Raw genomic sequence first — 19884 nt, 5'->3', positions numbered from 1 at the left:
CTGGTGTTTAAAACTTGACTTCTTTCTAACTCCCTATCAACTCAGTGTCTCTAATTTCCTGACTTGATGGATAGTTTTAACCTCATTTTTAACTCCTGTCTGTCTATGACCTGTCTCCTTCTTTCTGGTATGATGCTTGTTTAGATTTCTCATGCACTGATTGCTAAATTTATCTCACATCAGTCCTCTTTCTTATGCACAGATCTGACATGAAAAAGTTTTTCCTTTGCTTGTTTTGAATACTAGCAATTATGTCTTACAAACTGGGAGCCCTGCTATGTCTTCTGTACACAATTCATGAGCTGCTTTTCCCATTTATCGAGTATCTACTTTGTTGTTGTTGCTATTTATTTTTTATACGTTAAACTATTACATTTTCTGCCCACCCAAGTAGGTGTTAATATCACTGTTTTGCAAATAACTGACGCGCGACTCAAATTCTCACAATTTTGCTTATCAGGACTCTTTGTATTGCAAGTGAGAGAAATCCAACTCAAATTAGCTTAAACAAGAGTTTTGTCTTATGTTCCTTTGAAGTTGAAAAGGTTAAATTTTAGGCATGTTTAGATCTAGGGGTTCAAGCCATGTCATCAAAAACGTGTCTCTTTTTCATATCTCTCAGCGTTCCCTTCATGTTCGATTTATTTTTGAGCAGCTACTTCTCATTCAGTAACTAAGCTTATATTCTACTTATAAGAGATCCCAGAGAATATGTAGAGTGATTGGATAGCTATAGAGAAAGCCCTGGGGATGAGTCTGAATTGACCTAGTTTAGATTCCATGCCAATCCACAAACTAACCAGTGTTGTCAGGACGACTGGGTCCTCCGAATAACCCATCTCATATTAGGGGTCCCCTTGGAGCTGCGGGCCAGAATCCTGAGCCAGTTGGGCTGAAATTAGCAATGAGAGATTCTCCAAAATATGCTGAAATGAAAGCACATGCCCACTACAAACTTGTAGGTGGCTGAGTCAGAATTTCAACCTGGGTTTGTGGGAATTAGACCATCACTGTGAAAATATGGTTATCCATTTATTCAACAAGCATTTAGGAGTCTTTCAAAGCTATAGAACACAGTGATGAACAAACGAAGATGATCTACCTGCCCTTAAGGAGCTTACATGAAAATAAAAGATTCAAAAATAAAAGCACAATTTCAGAGAGCAGTTAAATTCTTTAACTAAAACAAAGCATATTGGGAAGTTAAAGAGTGATTGTCCTGACTGAGTGGTTAATTTAGTTAGCGAGCACAGGGAGGTGACAGTTTGTGTAGGGACTGAATGAAGGGAAGTTGTGAGCTATGGGGAGATCCCAAGGAAGAACATTTCCATAAAATGGACAGCAGAGGTCTTGGGAGATTGATTATTCATAGGCTTTTGTTCTATTTTGACTTAATTTCTCTCCACCCCTCCTTCCCAGATGTCAAATATCTAGCATTCTATCCGTTGCTTTCATAAGTAAATCTGGGCTGGTGACTACAACGTTCTTAATTTTTGTTCCTAGAAACAGTCAATGTCATGGTTACTAAGCGATGCACACTTAATTTTGTAGTCATGCTAGACTTCAGAGCTGTATGGACACCTCTATCTAGTGTTAACTCTATTTTTCTCTTTTGTCAAGGTGACAGCTCTTTGTCACTCCCAGTGCTTCTATTCTCCCTTGCCACTTCTTTTGCTTGTCGTGTTGGCTGCTTGCCACTTGCTTATTTTTCGTATTTCTTTTTTCTTCTATATCTTTTTCTGTTGCTTGGTCCAGACAGCTTGAATTTTGCACAAATCGGCTTGGCTTTCGTAGTTATTACGGACTATTTAGAGAATATCCTTTCATTCTATGTAACAAATTGACCAATCACTGCCCATTCTGTGTAATTTTCAGCTCTTCTCTTCTTAACAATTTTGCTGTTATTCTCTTTTCCTCTTCTAGAGGTACTTACCCCCTGCCTGATTGGGTGCATTTCTGAAAGCTTGAGGCTACAGGATAGCTGATCTATCAGAGTCATTATTCTATTTTGTTTTCTTCTTGCTCTTTATAGCCTGCATCCACACTAAAGCCAAACACCAGGATCCTTGCTATTTGCCAGAATCTTTAAACTTAATCTTGGCAACTCACATCCATGTTTTTTCTTACAGCCTTCAGCTTGACCAATCTAATTCAGATACTTAAAATCTCATACTGAACTAATGAAGCAGCTTCCATCTTGTCCCATCTTTCTCTATCCTTCCTGGCCTATCTTTTACATTTCTATGGATATTATTCCCAAAATATTGTTTGCACAGTGCTGTCTTGATGATCAAAGTCTTTTAAATCACCAAAGAGAGTAAAGACCAACTCTTTAGCCTACCATTCAGCACAATTCATGGTAAGTTATGAATCTACCATTTGACACTAATCCTGCAGCCTGTCTAGAATCCCTGCTGTGTAGACAAACTAATCTAAGCACTGTCTCTGAATGCATATTGAACAGTCTTGACTTCACCTTGTGTTCTACACTCTTCTCTTCTCCCTTGCACGGATTGTTTCCTCTCTCTCTCTCTCTCTCTCTTTTTTTTTTGTCTTTTTAAGTACTATCAGTATTTATAAATCAATTTAAAAAATTCAGTTCATATTCATTGTCTATTTTGTGACTCTGTGATGTACTCTGTAATGATCCAAGTTAGAGGCTGTCATTCATTCCCAAATTCCATTTTGTAATATATGAAGCTTTTTTCTGTCTGATACTGCTGATTACTTTTTCTCATGTAGACTATCTCTGTCAGCTTGCTTGCATTGCTTTCCATCCTTGCAGTTCTTTCTGCCCTTCTTGGTGCCTGCCTGGATTCTCTTCAAAATGTGTATATCAACAGATTTTTGTTGTTGTTGTTGTTATTGTAGTTTTGTGAGAATATGGAAGACCAGGCAGGAAGGTTAAGCTTAAGTATAGATATCCATGTCTATGTAGATCTCATCATCTTAGGTAGTCACTGATATCTTTATAAATATGTGTCAGGGAAATTCCTTCAAACGAATAAGAATTTCTATAGATCTGAAGACTGTCTTCTCAGGAAGTATCCTTGTCTTTTAATATTTCATTCTTGAGATACTAGGAAAGATCCCTAACTCTTTTCATTTTAGTTCTAATGTTGTTTGAGTTTGTTGATCTTTACCTCCCACTTTTAACTGATGTTGAGATATTTACAGTTGGTATGCTCCAATGATCATCACAACAAACCGGTTTTTTGCTTCCTAGTTTCTATATGATGCTTTATTTCTGTATTATTAGATTACTGTAGCTGTGTATGTTTTCCAAAAAGCATGTCTTTATGCAAGTAAAAAATTGTGCTATGGGGTTGATCAGGCTTGTGGCATTGATTATTTTATGCTGAGTTTTTCCCACTTGGATATATCTTGCTGGGAGTATTCAGGCAAAGATTGCAAAAGGAGAGCATAGAAAGGTTTGCAGAGGGGGGAATATAGATCTGCTGAGGACTTTTTCCTTACACTATGCTTTGCTTTTCCTTAAATTTCCTCTTCTCTCCTTTAAATTGCATGCCATTTTTCATGTGTCAGAATAGATATAGGTGATCCTAGGTTGGGCTCTAGACTCTTGACTGCCCTGAGTTTAATAGTTTTATTGGCCACTTATTAGGTGATCTATCTACCTTGGGAAAATTATGTGATATTTCTCTGCTTTAGTTTGCTGGTTTGCAGTATAGAAGATGTAGAATTCTCCAGGCTATTGTGAGCCTTAAGCAAGATAATAACTTATAACTTATAAAACAGTTACCATGACCTGGTCACAGAGTAAGTAGTCAATTAAGTCTAGTTAGCAATGTAATGTCAATAATAATAATGTTAGCTTACTCCAAACTTAGACAACTTTAAGTAGGTTAGTGTATTTATTCCACCAAAATGAAAACACAAAGATGTCTTAAAGATACTGATATTTTCAATGTGAGGGAGATTTCAACATTCCATTTCCAAAAAGCTATGGAAATAGAGAATTTTTATTTAATTTATTATTATTATTTTTTAAAGATTTTATTTATTTGACAGAGAGAGACACAGTGAGAGAGGGAACACAAGCAGGGAGAGTGGGAGAGGAAAAAGCAGGCTTCCTGCTGAGCAGGGAGCCCGATGTGGGGCTCAGTCCCAGGACCCTGGGATCATGACATGAGCCAAAGGCAGACGCTTAATGACTGAACCATCCTCTTAAGTTAATTTAAATTCAGGTTTCTTAGATCCTGTAAAGTGGGCCCAGTGTCTTCTTAGTGCCTTTCTAAGAAAAAGAGAAAAAAGAGAAAAAAAAATAGTTAGAATTAAGTGGTTAGTAAAATACAGTGAGCATAAATGAGCACATATACTCTCTTTAATACTATTCAAATGGGTGTTTTAGGATTATTTTGAAAACCTAAAGGAGTCTATTATTTTAATACTACATTTAAAATGTATAGGCTTTATTACTAAATTGACAAAATCTGGTAATGGCCATTTTATTAAGCTGATCACTTAATAGTATTTGATAAATACCTTATTTATATATATTTCAAAAGTGTCTAAATTAAACACATTGTCTTTTTACTTGCCTTAATATTATAATTCATGGGTTAAATCACTGAAATAAAAAATTCATATTAACAGCCTTTTATTAGAGCTTAAATACATTTTCCCAAAAACAAAGTATTGTCTACAACAGTAGGTGTCACTACAGTAAAAGAAACCAGCCATTCAAGGATGCTTTCTTTTTCCCTAGGAAACTTCAGCGTTACAAGAGAAATTACAGACTAATTTGTTGAAGCTCAATGTGTCCATCTCCTTGCTTTGAGGAAAGCAGTCTTCATTTAAATCTACGTCTTACTCTGTCTAAAACATGTTTGTAGGGACACCTGGGTGGCTCAGTGGGTTAAAGCCTCTGCCTTCAGCTCGGGTCATGATCTCAGGTTCCTGGGTTCAAGCCCTGCATCAGGCTCTCTGCTCAGTGGGGAGCCTGCTTCCTCCTCTCTCTCTGCCTGCCTCTCTGCCTACTTGTGATCGCCATCAAATAAATAAATAAAATCTTTAACCCACTGAGCCACCCAGGTGCCCCAATAAATAAAATCTTTTAAAAAACACGTTTGTGGTAGGAGATGTGTGGACTTTTGGGGCAAATAGTTCTAATTTTTTTTTTTAAAGATTTTATTTATTTATTTGACAGAGAGAGATCACAAGTAGGCAGAGAGGCAGGCAGAGAGAGAGGAGGAAGCAGGCTCCCTGCTGAGCAGAGAGCCCGATGTGGGACTCGATCCCAGGACTCTGAGATCATGACCTGAGCCGAAGGCAGCGGCTTAACCCACTGAGCCACCCAGGCGCCCCCTAATTTTTATAAACTTAGAAGTCAAGAAGTTCTTTTGTTGGGGTGCTTGGGTGACTCAGTGGGTTAAAGCCTCTGCCTTCGGCTCAGGTCGTGATCCTGGGTTCTGGGATCGAGCCCCACATAGGCTCTCTGCTTAGCGGGGAGCCTGCTTCTCCCCCTCTCTCTGCCTGCCTCTCTGCCTGCTTGTAATTTCTGTCTGTCAAATAAATAGATAAAATCTTAAAAAAAAAAAAGTTCTTTTGTAAATACAATAAAAACTCTGTCTTCTAGATTTTTGAATCGTTTATCCTTATTCAGTGTTAAGAAGAATAACTGATTAGATATTTGTATTCATCTGAGTAGATAGTTCCTCACCAAAAATGTTATTAATCACTTAAATAATTTATCTATATGAAATGGAAATTAAAATATCAAATTTATACAATTGATAGTGAACACGAAATAAGGCATTATATGCGTTCTTTCATTTTTATTAGACAAACTTAGTTGGGCACCTACTATGTACCACATGTGGTAGTTACTGGACAGACATTGTCTTTGCCCTGATGGTGTTACTGTATAGCAGATTTATTCAGATTCTAACACATTGTGAAGTTCAAATTACTATTCATGAGTAAGAAGTGCAGTTATTATTGAATTCTTTGGCCTAGTAGATTATAGTGAAGCCCTTGAGTCTTTTCTTTAGCAGAATAGAATAATAGATATTATCAGCCATTTCCCACTGAGCATCTATTCTCTCTTCTGGAAATAGCTTCCTGATAATCCTCCAGGATATCACTCCATTTCACTTTCAGTTCATGTGACTTGAGTGACATTGACTCCTCTCCAGCTTTCAAAGGTAGACATGAAACCCAGGCCTGGTCAATTAGGGTTTTATATTCTTGTGTGTACAATGTCATCACATCCCAGAACCCCTATGATCTATCCTTTGCTTCCCATTTGGACCTAATCTCTTGTTGCTGTCTGCCTCACACTATACCCATACAAACGTTGGCCTTTTTTGTTTCCGTTTTTGCTGATATTTGTTTCTTTTCCTAGAATACCTTTTGCCTGCCTCTTTCTTTGCCAATTCTATCTTTTCTTTCAAGACCTTTCAAGACTTAACATCCCTTCCTAAAAGGATCTCCAGCCCCCCAGTTAGGGAAGATAACCCCTTTGACAATTCTCTAAATGCAATAGTGCATTATTTTAATAATATTTGGTGTCTCTATTACTCACTTAGATGGTGCACACCTGGATGTCTGATTTTGACTCTTTGTATTCCTTGCTCCTCGCTGATGTTTGGGGCACTGGTTGCTTGATAGATATTTGGAGCTTGATCCAGTTTGTTGACTGAAAGTCCTTAACAGCAGTATGGCAGAAACCTCTTTTTCTGTAACAGGCCTTTGTTGAATTTCATAGTTCTGAAGAACAGTAGTTCAGTTGACTAGGTGCTGAATCGTTCAGCACCCCACTCTTTGTGTCTCAGAGAATTGCATTCATTAATTTTCTCAGGTTTGCCTTAGAAAATAATATCCAGATTTCATTCACTGAGTATTTATTTAACTACGAAGGCTTTCTGAACCATACAGGCTTGCTGTGTTCTTTTTCTCCTCTGATCACTTTCAGCATTTATAGCCTGGGCTGTTAATTTGGGCAATTAATCATATACTATCTCTTGGCATTCCTTTTTTGTGATTTTTTAATGTGGTCCTTAGTCTATAATCTAATATTTTACATGCTTCCATATGAATAGCAGTATCTATTCATTAGCATACTTATTCATTATATGTTTTTTTGAGAATTCATTATAATTCCCATTGTATTTCTTTTTGCACAGTTTATTAGTGAGGGTTCTGTTTTTGCTAGCAACAAAATCTGGTAAATTTAAGGACACAAACAATGTATTGAAAGACTATTAGGGAATTCACTGTATTGAAGGCAGGACTGGAGAACCAGACTTGAAACAGAAGTCGGGCAGTCCTAGAAGTTGCTCCTGGCAGGGGACTGAAGGACAGTCTCTCACACAAACTGTTGCTGCTCAGAATGAACTCCCCTTCTTTCCTTCATCCACTCTCACCATGACCAAGATTCAGTGCTCCCAAGAACATGGCCAAGTTTAGGTCATGTGCTTGTACCTCAGCTGTTTGAGAATCATGTGTGGGAGGAATTAAAGAAAAAACCACCAAGGATTTCTTGGGCTTATAGCACATAAGATTTTATCAAGGTACCTGGGGAATTCTCAGGAGAAGAATGGATCTTGGGTAGTTTTAAAAAAAGATAAACAACTATCAGCATTTACAATTAGCTGTTCACACAGATTTCTATTAAATCCCAGCACTTCCAGTGACTAACAGGATTGCCTTATGCAAAGTGCTTCATCTCTGTAGGTGTTAATTTTTTTCCTCTCTATATAGGGAGACCAATATTTAGTGTCACAAGGTGGTTTTAAGGATTAAATTAAATAAACTATCATACGAAAGGTGCCTACTACAGTCTGTCATCCCACAATAGGTACTCAATAAGTAATTATTATTTGTTGATCTATGTGTACACAATATGAGACTGTTCTATACAGATGAGGCAAAGAAGTAGCAATTATTGCCTCTGTCTTTAAACAGTTTGTAGTTTAATTAGAGACAAAAGCACACTTGTGATTTAATTCTATCCTCGCATGGTGAGGTGAATTGGGCAGAAGCATTTTTACAATCTCTGGTTTTCATATGAGCAATCAGAGATTCAGAGTTTAGCAACCTGACAATAATCACACAGCTCTTAAGTGGCAAAACTGTGCCTGGGGTCAAGGTTTCCTGGCTCCACTGCTCTTTACAATGAGGGAGATTGGATAGCTCAGTGAAGGATAAAGTTACTCAATTCAATTCCAATTAGAAAATGTTATTGAATACCTACCATGACAATCTGATACTCTAGGTGTTGTGAGGGAAGATAAGTATAATCAATATATAGTTTCTCATCTCAAGAAAGTTATAATCTTGGGAAAAAGATGGACAATCATTGAAATACAAGATAATATATAAAAAAAGTGCTATGTTTTTCATTTAGCTCTTTTAATAAACATTTATTAAATGTGTCTGGCTCTGTATTGAGGATTCCATAGTAAACAAAATAATAGCAGTCTTTCCTCAAGGGGCTTACATTTTGTTGGAAGGAGACAGGCATGAACACAAAGTAAGTATATACACATAAGATAAGTCTAACTATTGACAGTCATGTGTGCTAGAAAAAAAAATGCAGAGGTTTGTGATATTGCATTTATGTTGGCTACTCTCGAAGGGCAGTGCCTTTGAGGGCCTGAAGAAGTCAGTCATGTGAAGATGTGTGAGAAGAGTAATCCAGGCAGAGCCATTGCAAGGGCAAAGATGGTGAGGTGGAAATAAACTTAGAATCTTGAAGAATAAAAATGAGACCTTGTGGCAATAACTCAGGGCAGCATGAGATACAGAGATGTAGACAGGAGCCAGAAAATACGGGGCATTGTATATAATGGCTAAGAGTGTCTAATTTTATTATTTTGAGCTTAATGGTAACCCCAAAATATTTAAGCAGGAACGTGATATTAATTTGATTTGTCTTGTAAAAAAGATCCTACTGGCTGCCATGAAGAGTTACAATTTTACCTTGGCACTAAGAGGAGAAAGAGTGATATTACTTTGAAAAAGTCAAAGAGGACTTCAAGAAGGGGGGAGTACTGTCATCAGGGAGATGGGTTAAGCATTCTAGAAACAGGGAGTCTCATCAGCAGAGGAGGAGAGTTTGGGAAGTGTGATGCACGTTTGGGCAACACTGAGTTTTTCGGTGAAGCCAGAGGATCTGCTATGTGGGAATATCAAAACGAAGTGGTCACCCAGGATGAAGGTGGGTGCCAGGCTGTCCTGAACTCATTCTGTAGGCTGCTGAAAAATATTCTGTATCTGAGAAAGATTGTGCTGTGATTGTGTGAAGGACATTAGAGGAGGCAAGAAGACCATCGATGAGGAGACTTCAGAAGGTCATTTGAGAATGATGAGTGCCAAGCAGGGAGAATGGAGAGGAGGAGGGAGATACGGTTAAGACCCACTGACAGGAAGAGCTGCCAGCTCTTGATATGAATTGTGTATAAGTGGTTGGGAGGCGAGAAGAATCTGAAGACATCTGAAAGGTGAGCTGGGAATGCCCTTTCCTGTGAGAGGAAGTTTGGAGGATGGGGTGGAGATTTTAGATTTGAACAAGTTGAACCTAAGATTTTGGCAAGACTTCTACACGATGATGCAGGAAAGACAGCTGCAAAAGCAGGGCTGGAGCTCAGGAAGTTTGGCCTTTAAGAGCACACCTATTCCAACTAATTTCTTATAATCTGTGAAAATTTTTGTGAATTTTTAGATATTTGCTATTTTCAAGAAGACAGAAGTTTCACAAGTGTTTGTCAGAACCAACTGGCATTTTCTACCAAAGGAAAAGGTTTTCTTCTTCAAAAAACAGAACGTTCAGTTAAGAGAAAGCTGGTTGATGATTTCTACTTCCTTTTCTTTAGAAGCTGAGTTATCAGACTGGTTCAGGCCCAGGGAATAATATTAGAGAATATTATAACACAGTCTTACTGTTATAAGGAAAAAGATCTTGTTAAAATAATCTACAATTGATAATAAAGAAAGACTATCTCTTGTGTCCCTAAAGGAAGTAATAGGGGTGAATAGAGAAAAAGCAAGATTTTTCTTAGAATTTATGTTTGGTTATTTTAATAGTTCTAACAAAATACTGCACAAAAGATGAGGATGAGGGTCAATATAAATAGCTAAAAGAGAAAAAAGTATGTCAATAAGAGAGAAAGGGACTCTTTTTATGAGCAGTTATAAAGTTCACATTTGAAATAAACAGTTCTCTGTACTGCTAAGTTGAACATCCTTAAAAGCAAAATGGAAGGTTTGTGTCTAGTACCAATTACAGCATGAGTAAGAACCTTTTCTCTCTGGCTCTTCTCCTCATGAGTATAACCATATCTTTCTCAACAGTTACATTTTCTTCTCTTGAATCACACAGTACCTTCTCTCCTGATACTAATTTGAGGGTCGGTACTTTGGTGCGTAGGTACTTCATTCACCAACAAAGGTCATTTTTAATTGCTATCTCCGCTGTCTGAGGACTGCATCATCTTTTATCTGACGTGATTCAGCCTTGGCATTGGCATGGACTCGCACATGTCCCCTAATAGACTAGAATTGGTATCACAGACTGACTGGCAGACCAATCACGTGAAGCCAGGAGAGAGAAATGAGGCTGCCATTGTTGAATCCATAGCAGACCTTAACAATCCAGGTTAGGAAAGGACTGCCTATTCTGAGGGAGACTGGTTCATTTTGCAGTGTGTTTCTTGCTGTGATTACTGTAGTGACTGTTGCCTTCCTGTTTTATATCTATGCAAATTGTTTTGGAAGAAGGACATAGAGGTACAGAGACATGCAAACTTTTGCAAAACCCACTATTATATTATATATTGTAGTGGAGTCTGTCCAGGGTTGGGGATCTTGTTAACTAGTGATATGGGCAGCTTGTTTGACTTCTGTTCATTGTTTTCTCATCTATCTTTATAAAACCTCTGTAGTTCAGACCCACTGGATGCCAGGTGCCTATTTACTCTTTATAACAAGTGCAGGATAAAAATACCATTGCCACTGTTTTTACAGGGGGAGGGGCTGTAAATTTTCCAAGGCACATTGCTAGTAAGTAATGAATTTGAAGTTTTACCATGTCTCTCTTGCCTCAAAGACAGCACTCTGTAACTGCTCTCCTAAAGTTCCTCTCCTCTGTAAAATATGGATGATAATAACATCTGTTTTATAGGGTTGTTGTATAGATTAAATAATAGAACTATGAAATGTCTCGTACTTTAGTATGCATTAGGAAATCAATAAATGGTTGATAGTATTGCTACAAATAATGAAAAATCTTCACTGAAGCATCTACAGCAATGAAGTCCTTGCTGGAACATAACCCTTTGACTCTTCAGTCTGAATTAGTGTGATGTAGCTAACACTGAAAGCAGACGCTACGGAGTACAATCCAAAGAAATGACTCTCTAGTAGTGAAATGTCAGATACTATAACATCTGGGTGGGAAACATATCTTTGTGCACTTTGAGTTATCCTGGTAACTGCCAGATCATTCCGTGTTGACACCAGTATAATCTCCTTTAAGTAACATTTGTCCTGATAAACACAAAACCATCAGTTTCAAAGTAAGTAGAGTCTGTACTGAGCTGCAGGAGGCTAGAATTCCAGAATTAAGTTTGGGAAGCTTAAATCTGGGATAACAAAATATAGTACCAGATAGCTCTGATAAATGTTTTGAAAACAATTGCAAGCAATATGAGTAAACACAGAAGAAACAGAGGTTTGTAAGGGAGTCTGGGAAATATAAACTCTGGTTTCTTATCTTTTTTTAACTAAACGGAGAGAATAGAGGATGAGTAAGCCATTCCAGAAAATGTATATTGTTATTATTTTTTTAAAAGATTTTATTTATTTATTTGACAGAGAGAGATCATAAGTAGGCAGAGAGGCAGGCGGGAATGGGGGGTAGCAGGTTCCCTGCTGAGCAGAGGGCCCCATGTGAGGCTTGATCCTAGGCCCTGAGATCATGACCTGAGCCAAAGGCAGAGGCTTAACCTACTGAGCAACCCAGGAGCTCCATATTGTTATTTGTTAAGAACATAATAATTATTACCATCTGGATCTCCTAACTTTTAGATCAAAAACATGAAAAGCCAACTGACTTTGTAGTGGTTACCTGACCTCTTTGTCTCTTTGCTACTCTCGGTGTCTGTAGGATGTTGTAAACTGAGTAGGACCTCTGCTTTAGACACAGATCTTGTGCTTTTTGGTACAAAGCAATTTGTGTCTTATGGCACTTCTATGGTCACTGACTGTACTGAAATGTAGCACTTTACCAACCATGAACTTTGACATGTTTACAATAGGGACTTAATCTGAAAATATGCAAGAGGGAGCCTTCTGAATACAACTTATAATCAGATGAACTCTCATGTAGGTGTTGAATAGCATATGAAATTAGTATTTGTGCCTTGAATTTTGAGGTTAATTTTGTCCTCCTTCAAGAGACATAGTAATATCAGTAGGTGAACTGAAGGGTGAAATCTCAATTGCTTTGAAGGGACATCAAGCCTTATGAATTTGCATTAGTACTAAAAACAGCAGGGGAGTAGTATAATTAACATATACGAAATTCCATTTCTAAACACAAAGCAAAACCTAGAACGAATCTTACAAAGGACCTTTGGATAAACACTCTGTTATGTCATGGTTAACATCAATAGTCTTAGTTATTATACCTGAAGATCTTTATTTCTGTAAGTGTGAGCTTTTCCTAAATTTCCAGCATGTATTTTATGATGTGTTGACCTTTTCCCCTGCTCTTTCAGTTATATACAATTTAATGCCACAGTATTTATTTCTTCTTTAAGGTACTCGGTTCCTAAAATTGAGTAACAACTTCACATGCCTAAGCTTAGCCTGAAGTGTTTATATACTTTAATTAGTGTAGAAATATTTCCTAGTTTTCAAGGCACTTTTATGCAGACCATAATCCTAGGCAGAGGGGAAAATACTACTATTCAAATAACTACTCTGTTCTACAAAGTACTCCAGAAAATTCAACTTCTAGAAGAGTACTAGAAGAGGACTAAACAGTAACTTGGAAATTTCATGGTAGTAAAAGATGATTCAATATTTTGCACTCAGAAATTTGAAGTGTACTTCAGTTTTTATTTTAATTTTTCTGGTGAATCTTTCATCAATAAGACTGTCAAAATAACTTTCGATGGGAACTTAACTATTAATCAGGAAAAAGAGACAAAACACTTAAGGAAAAATTGGTCACATTACGCAATTATATTGCAGATAAGCGCATACGACAGAGTGGACTTTGCGTGTGGTTGAGGGATTCTGAATGCCAGGAACAGCACCATTGTAGCATGTTTGCATGAGTGTCTGCTGGGGTGGTGTGGACCTGACATGCGCGTGTGCTTGTAAATCTCAGTCAGTGCAGCTGTGGGATCTGTTTCTGAATCTCTTTTGGCCTACACATTCCCATGTAAGCACGCACATGAGAAGAAGGATGAGTATGACTGAATATGACTTTGTGTTTCTATGTCTATCCCAAAAAGCATACAAGTGAGTAATTTGCATGTGGATGGGACCATGTTCTTTCTTATTTGTGTTATATGGTTGTCTCTAAAACTTTTGATAACACATGGGGTACCTAGGTGGCTTAGTCAGTTAAGAGTCTGCCTTCAGCTCAGGTCATGATCTTGGAGTCCCAGGATTGAGCTCTGCATCAGACTCCCTCTGAGTCTGTACTGATCTGCAGTACAGATCTCTGTCTCTCTCTGCCCCTCACTCTGTTCATGTTCTCTCTCACTCTCTCTGTCTGTGTCTCAAATAGAACAAAATCTTTGAAAAAAATAAAATATTTGATAACCAATACTTATTGCCAGTGTTCTGCGTAGCTCTCTGCCATCTTGGCCACTCACCTTACCAAGATGGAGCTTAAATGATATCACTCATGTCTTTGCTGCTTCAGAAGTTTATATATCTCAGACTGAGGATTATCACAATGCTCAATCAGAAGGCAATACTAATGGCAACATCATCTTCTAGAGCAAAGGGCAAAGCTAGAGATGTATCTGTGCCAGCAGGAAACTTATAGTTATGAGGTCACTGCCGACTATTTTATATTTTTATCCAGTACCTCACAAGTTGATTTTAGCCTGCAGCAAGAAGAATATTTCTTCACTGCACAGTTATCTCATACCTTCTCTTTCAGTAGACTGGAACTTATAAAAAATACCTTGCAATTTCTAGTGCCTTCTTTTTATCTTGCAGGTGAGTGAGAAGAAAACCAAAGTGAGTTGTATATAGTCTTAACTCAAAGGAAAGGAACCACTGATCTTGGATTAGAAGACAAAGATGTAGTTAAGAAGGGTCAGAAAAGGATTCAGGGAAAGATAATAAGCAGATAAATTCTGGCAATGTTTACATGAAGACATCAAATGAAAGTTTGAGTCATTGGTTTTTGATACTAGTATAGTTAGTAGTACAAGCATTCACAGCAGCAGCAAATGGTTTCATGCATAGCATAATAGGGGAGTTGCTGATTTCTGTCAACCTGTTAGCCAAAATGGTATAAGATTAAAAAAAAATGCCAAGAGATATTTAGTAGCTTTAAAGAGTTGGAGAGAGAGTCTCTCCTTGTGAGGTTCATGGATATTAAAGTCAAATTGAGTTGCAACACAGTGTTTAAAGAATTTATACAAATAAGAGCAAGGGGATTGCATGCCAGAAGTAGATATACATTCTTTGGTTCTCATTTTGGTGTTACTTTCTGATAATCCTCTCTAAGACTCTTCACTGAATACATATTTTACCTTTAATTTTTGGAGCTGCTGTTTCCTACTTCCTTGGGCACCCACAGCTGACTTTTCTTCTATATAAGTCTGTGGACTCCGTTCCTGCCAGGTCTCCTTGCAAGGCATGATAGTCATGCAAATTGAGAGCTGCATGATTCCTGGGAAGAGGAAAGAGACCTGCCAAAGGCCAGTAATGTTAGCATAACCAACAGCAAATTATTCAACAAATTTGTCAGAAATGCATGTTGTATGAAAAAACGCCTTCCTCTCACCCAACTCCACAGGATATCTCATTTCTTTTCTACTTTCTGGTTCACATTGTAAAAATGAGATGGGTTTTCCACCCAAAATTTGGTTCAGATATCAAGATGGATGATAGCCATACATGTAGGAAAGAGTGAAAAGTTTATGACTCACAAAATGTGGCTTTCTGGGGAGGCTACCAAATGGGTTTAGAGATAGTTTGAGAGAGCAGGGAGTAGAGGCTGGATGGTTTTTGTTGTAGTTAGGAAGTGGGCTTGGCATGATTCCTGCACACACACAGGCTGGAGCTTTTATGCTTTGCACATTGAAGGAAGGTGTGCCTGTGCTTTCTTATCATCTTGCCTAGTTGTAAGGAGGAAGGGAATGGGATGGGGGAGAGGTGGGGCTTTGAAAGCTGTCAGTGGTCAAACATCAGAACTGGAATTGGACTCATTATTACACCACTATCCTGGAACCATGTAGGGAAGTGGATTCAGGTAAATGGTAGCGATGCTGAGAACCTCATACCCTGCAGAAAATGGCATACACTGGCCATGATCTCAGACTTCCTTTATTCTGTGTTACCTGGGGCAACAGGGAACCACTTTCCACTTCTGCATCATTTTCTAGTAATGAACCGATCACTTTTTAAATTAATATCTATTTTAAAAATCAAGATGGAGACCAAAAAGTTCTTATAAATATGTAAAGGAGAAAAGTCACTGATGTAAGTAATGAATTATCAATTAAAAATGAATTGAAGGCTTTTCCCCATGGCAAGAGAATTAATACTTGAAAACTGTATAAAGAACTCTTCAGGAAATTTACACCTATTAAAGATAGGGCCATATTTTCTTAAAATTTCTCACAGACAAAAGATAAAATAGAGTGAATTTATATTCACCCTTGGCATACACTATCTGGAAATTTCAGCCTCATTCAGACCAACAACAACAACAAAATCGTATTAAATACATGGTAACTGTTTAGTTTTAGTGAAGTTGATTTACAGTGGGGAATCCAGTTCTTGAGATATGATAGTCCAAATCTAAGAAGGCAGAATATTACAGAACCTTTGATGGTTTAGAAGTAGGTCACCTCAGCAATTAATATTAAGGACCTCTTTTCTGATTATGACAAGCACTGGATTAGGTGTTGGAGATACAAAGTTGAATAAAATATAGTTTGTGCCATTAAAGATTTTAGAGTCCATTTAAGTGATATTTGGGATTAAAGGGTTCTAAGGATTTAAGGGATAAAAAATCATAGTCAAAACCATGAAAACCTACTAAGTAGCCACTTTTACAAAAACATAGCCTGCTGCTACCCAATGTTTTAAAATAAAAATTTCTGTGAAAAAAAACTCCCAAGTATCAGCATTATTTCCTTAAACAATTTTTCTAATATTAAAGGAAGACTAGCCAGGCAAGGACAAATTCTAAATTTGGTTTTGAATGTTGTCCATGAAAGACTAGAGACAACTGACAATATTGTCCAGTTTTCTTAATGTAATACTGATTCCCATTTGAAACAGTGACTTGTAGCTTGCTGAAGTCAGGCACCTCTGAGAGATGCTTTATTGTGTATTCTGAGGCACATCTTTCCAGGTAATGAGGTGTGAGAGTGACTGATAAGCACATAGAATGTGGAAGAGAACAAAATAATAAAATAAGCAGGTTCAGTCTTAGTCATGATTGCATACAGTAAGTAAACAAAATTCTTTCACTAAAAACATTGAGTACAGAGAGTTGAAAATCTCAAAGTTTTTTGAAAACCAACAATCTAGAATTGCAAATGAATTTAATTCTCTAATCATTCTGGTCTAGTTAGTGAAGAGCTTTAAACATGTATCACAAATATAAATGTGTAAACTTTATAATTTAGTGTGCAACTCCTGATTTTTGTAGGTCAATGTGGAAAAAAAAGTCAAGATGTTTTCCTTGTCAACTGGCGATGGGCTCAGCAGTGAAGATTTCAGGTAATGTTTTCAGTAGGAGTCTGTATATGTGGATGGGGAGAAGTTATCATTCTTTTTTTAAATTTAAATTGGGGAATAATGTATTTTGGAAATCCTTTGATTTGTATTATTTCATTTGGTTCACATGACAACAATCCTATTAGGTAAACAGAACAAGTTTTTTTTTTTTGTACTTATTTGCAGATAAGAACAAATTTAGGGAGGTTAATTCATTTTTTGAGGTCTTTTATCTGGCTACTCACAAAATCAAAGAAGAAGCCTAATCTACTTATTCCCAGTCTAGACCTCTATTACAGAGCACTGTCTTCTTATAAGTAGTATTCCACCAGAACCTCTGATTTTGGCATTCTTACTATATGATTTTGATACTTTTGATTTTGTATATGATCATATGTGTTGAATTTTATTTTCTCTTTGAGGGCAATTTCTGATATGAACCCAAAGAATTCAGAGTAGGGAATGAAGTACTAGATTACTTTTACTAAAATTATATATTCTTTTTTAGTTTAAATATTTGTGAAATTATAGAAAAGTAAAAGGAATGGAAATAATAGTCATTTGCTATTTCTTCTCTCTGTGCCTATCAGACCCTTTAATTTTAGCAGTTGGGTGAAGGTTGTAGACGACAGAATCCTAAACTCTCTTAAATCTCATATTAAGATTTTTGAGACAGAAAACATTTTATTTTATTGGTAATGCTATATTTATTACTTAATTTTTATTTTTACTTATTTTTAAAGATTTTATTCATTTATTTATTAGAGAGAGACAGAGTGAGAGCATGAGCAGGGTGGAAGAGCAAAGGGAAAGGGACAAGCAGATTCCCTCCTGAGTGCAGAGCCCAGCATGGGGCTGGATCCCATGACCACAGGGTCACAATTATAGCCAAAATCAAGAGTTAGATGCTTAACCAACTGAATCACCCAAGCACCCCTGGGTTACTTAATTTTTTAAAATAAATTTTATTTTTTAGAGCAATTTTGGATTTATAGCAAGGAAACTTTTACTTGAGATTCATCTTTTGTTTTTGTGTTGCTGAAACAGATACTGATAAAAATGCTTTAAGGGAAAAAAATACATTTAAATATTAAAATAGGCCTTCCTGAAGACACTGATACTGTTTTCTAGTCATATTGATTAATTTGAATATTAGCGAAATCTCTGAACTCAGCAATTTGATCATTTGTTCTTGGTTTAATCTTTCCTCTCTAGGTCTCTATACCATGTAGGCTGTATACCAGTACCTAAAAGAGTAAGTTGTCTTATGTAGAATGATAAAATAAAAATGTTAAAACTGCAAAATTGATACAGAGTCCTGCCATGATATCTGTTTTAAAAATTATAATTTTATCCCCCCTGCCTTGGTAATGGAGTTTTATTTCCCACTGGGTTCTCAGTAATATTTACCACTGGTTTGTGTGAGTTTATTTAAGGTCATTTATATTCTTTGTGGAATCAAAACTCAAAGTTCACATGTATCTGATCTTTTAAAAAGTTAATTGTGAGTTCTTAGCTCCATTTGGGGCTGGAGCATTTTAAGAATGAAAACTATGATGTCTGACACTATATACATGAATCCAAAAGGTAGAACTTCTTGCTCTGATCAGGGCTTATTTTGAAAGTCCTGATAGTTTGCTTGTTTAATTGGACTTTTGTTTTTAGAATTACTGTATTTTACCCAATAGAGTAATATCTAATAGCAGGAAGACAGAGTGCTGACGTTTACTTAATGTTTTAGTAATGCATTGCATCACTTTACCTACTTGGACATTTAAGTCCTCCAGGGCTATTTCCTGTACTTCACAATAAACTGTACTGTTGATGTCTCACAGAGCCCCTGCCCCTGCAGCTCTGCTGGTTAAATTCCTCCCCCTTATATGTGCTTACTCAGTTGTGGGTCAGCCTGACCTGTGCCTGTGTTTTATTTACTGTTTCTGCAGGTCGTTAGGGGATAAATGTGTGATCTTACTCCACTCCAAGAGATTATAGACTGATGCTGTGTAGTACAATAAGGGATAAAATGTCTTTTTTAGGATATCAAGCTGAGATGTAGTAGCTTTGTTTCATGGAGATTTGGTTTGAAATTTCCTTGTCAAAAATATTAAACACAGTGACCTCTGAAGTGGAAAGGAACTAGTGTTTCAGAGATTTGAAGCAATGTGTATGTTATTCCCACTTCACACAATTTGGAAACTGGGCAAAATCACAAAACGTGTTCGTCCATTTCGTCCCAACTTTCACACATTTAGAGTTAACTTATCTCAAGGTCTTTTTTGAGTGACATGCTTGCAGATGTTTTTCACATTTGTTTCTTGGCTCCTTTGCAAGCTTAGCAGCTGTGCACTTGCAAGCTAAGCCTTCTTTGCCTTAATGTGCCAAAGGGGTGCAGGGGCAGAATCAGCTCTAGCCAGTCTAATCTCCAGTAGGATCATTTAGGGGAACTTGATCCTTAATGTTGCCATGTTGGCATTAGCTCATCTCCACATTATCCCAGTGACTCCCATTTTCCTATTGCACACTCTGGACAAGTTAGGCCATGTTTCCTATCACCCCTTCCCTATCGTTTCCTTCTCTTGAGTCTTTTGAGGTCTGGATGTGGTCTCAAGTGGAAGTTTGGCAAAACCAGACGTGAACCTTCTAATATAGATTGGTGGTTCCTGGAGTGATCAGTATACAGTGTCAAGCTCCTCTGAGTTGAAAGCCAAAGCGATTCTTATGTAATGGAGAAGAAAAATTACTTCATATTTTTCAGCTCTGTTCTAGTTCATTTCGTGAGCATCAGCAAAAATAATCTACTTCATAAAGATAAAAGCCTGCATTTCCCAGAAGATTGTCATTATCAAAGAAAACAGAAAAAATTGTGAGGTAGGCTTCCTAGCAGAAGTTCCAAAGGAACTAAAAAATGGTGTGTGAAGTTAGTATAGATGCTAAATA

General features: G+C 37.1%; 1 long non-coding RNA gene across 1 annotated transcript in view; it reads left to right on the top strand.

Annotated features, from left to right (window-relative positions):
- LOC116575340 overlaps positions 1-18203 on the top strand; it is a 65875-nt gene extending 47672 nt beyond the window's left edge. The window contains exons 2-3 of the long non-coding RNA XR_004279722.1: positions 16880-16950; positions 18163-18203. This is a non-coding gene — a long non-coding RNA (uncharacterized LOC116575340). The remainder of the gene's footprint in view (positions 1-16879; positions 16951-18162) is intronic.
- The last annotated feature ends 1681 nt before the right edge of the window (positions 18204-19884 follow it).

The sequence above is a fragment of the Mustela erminea genome, chromosome 16, assembly GCF_009829155.1.
Source record: "Mustela erminea isolate mMusErm1 chromosome 16, mMusErm1.Pri, whole genome shotgun sequence".
NCBI lineage: Eukaryota > Metazoa > Chordata > Mammalia > Carnivora > Mustelidae > Mustela > Mustela erminea.
This window is presented reverse-complemented; position numbering and strand designations above follow the sequence as displayed.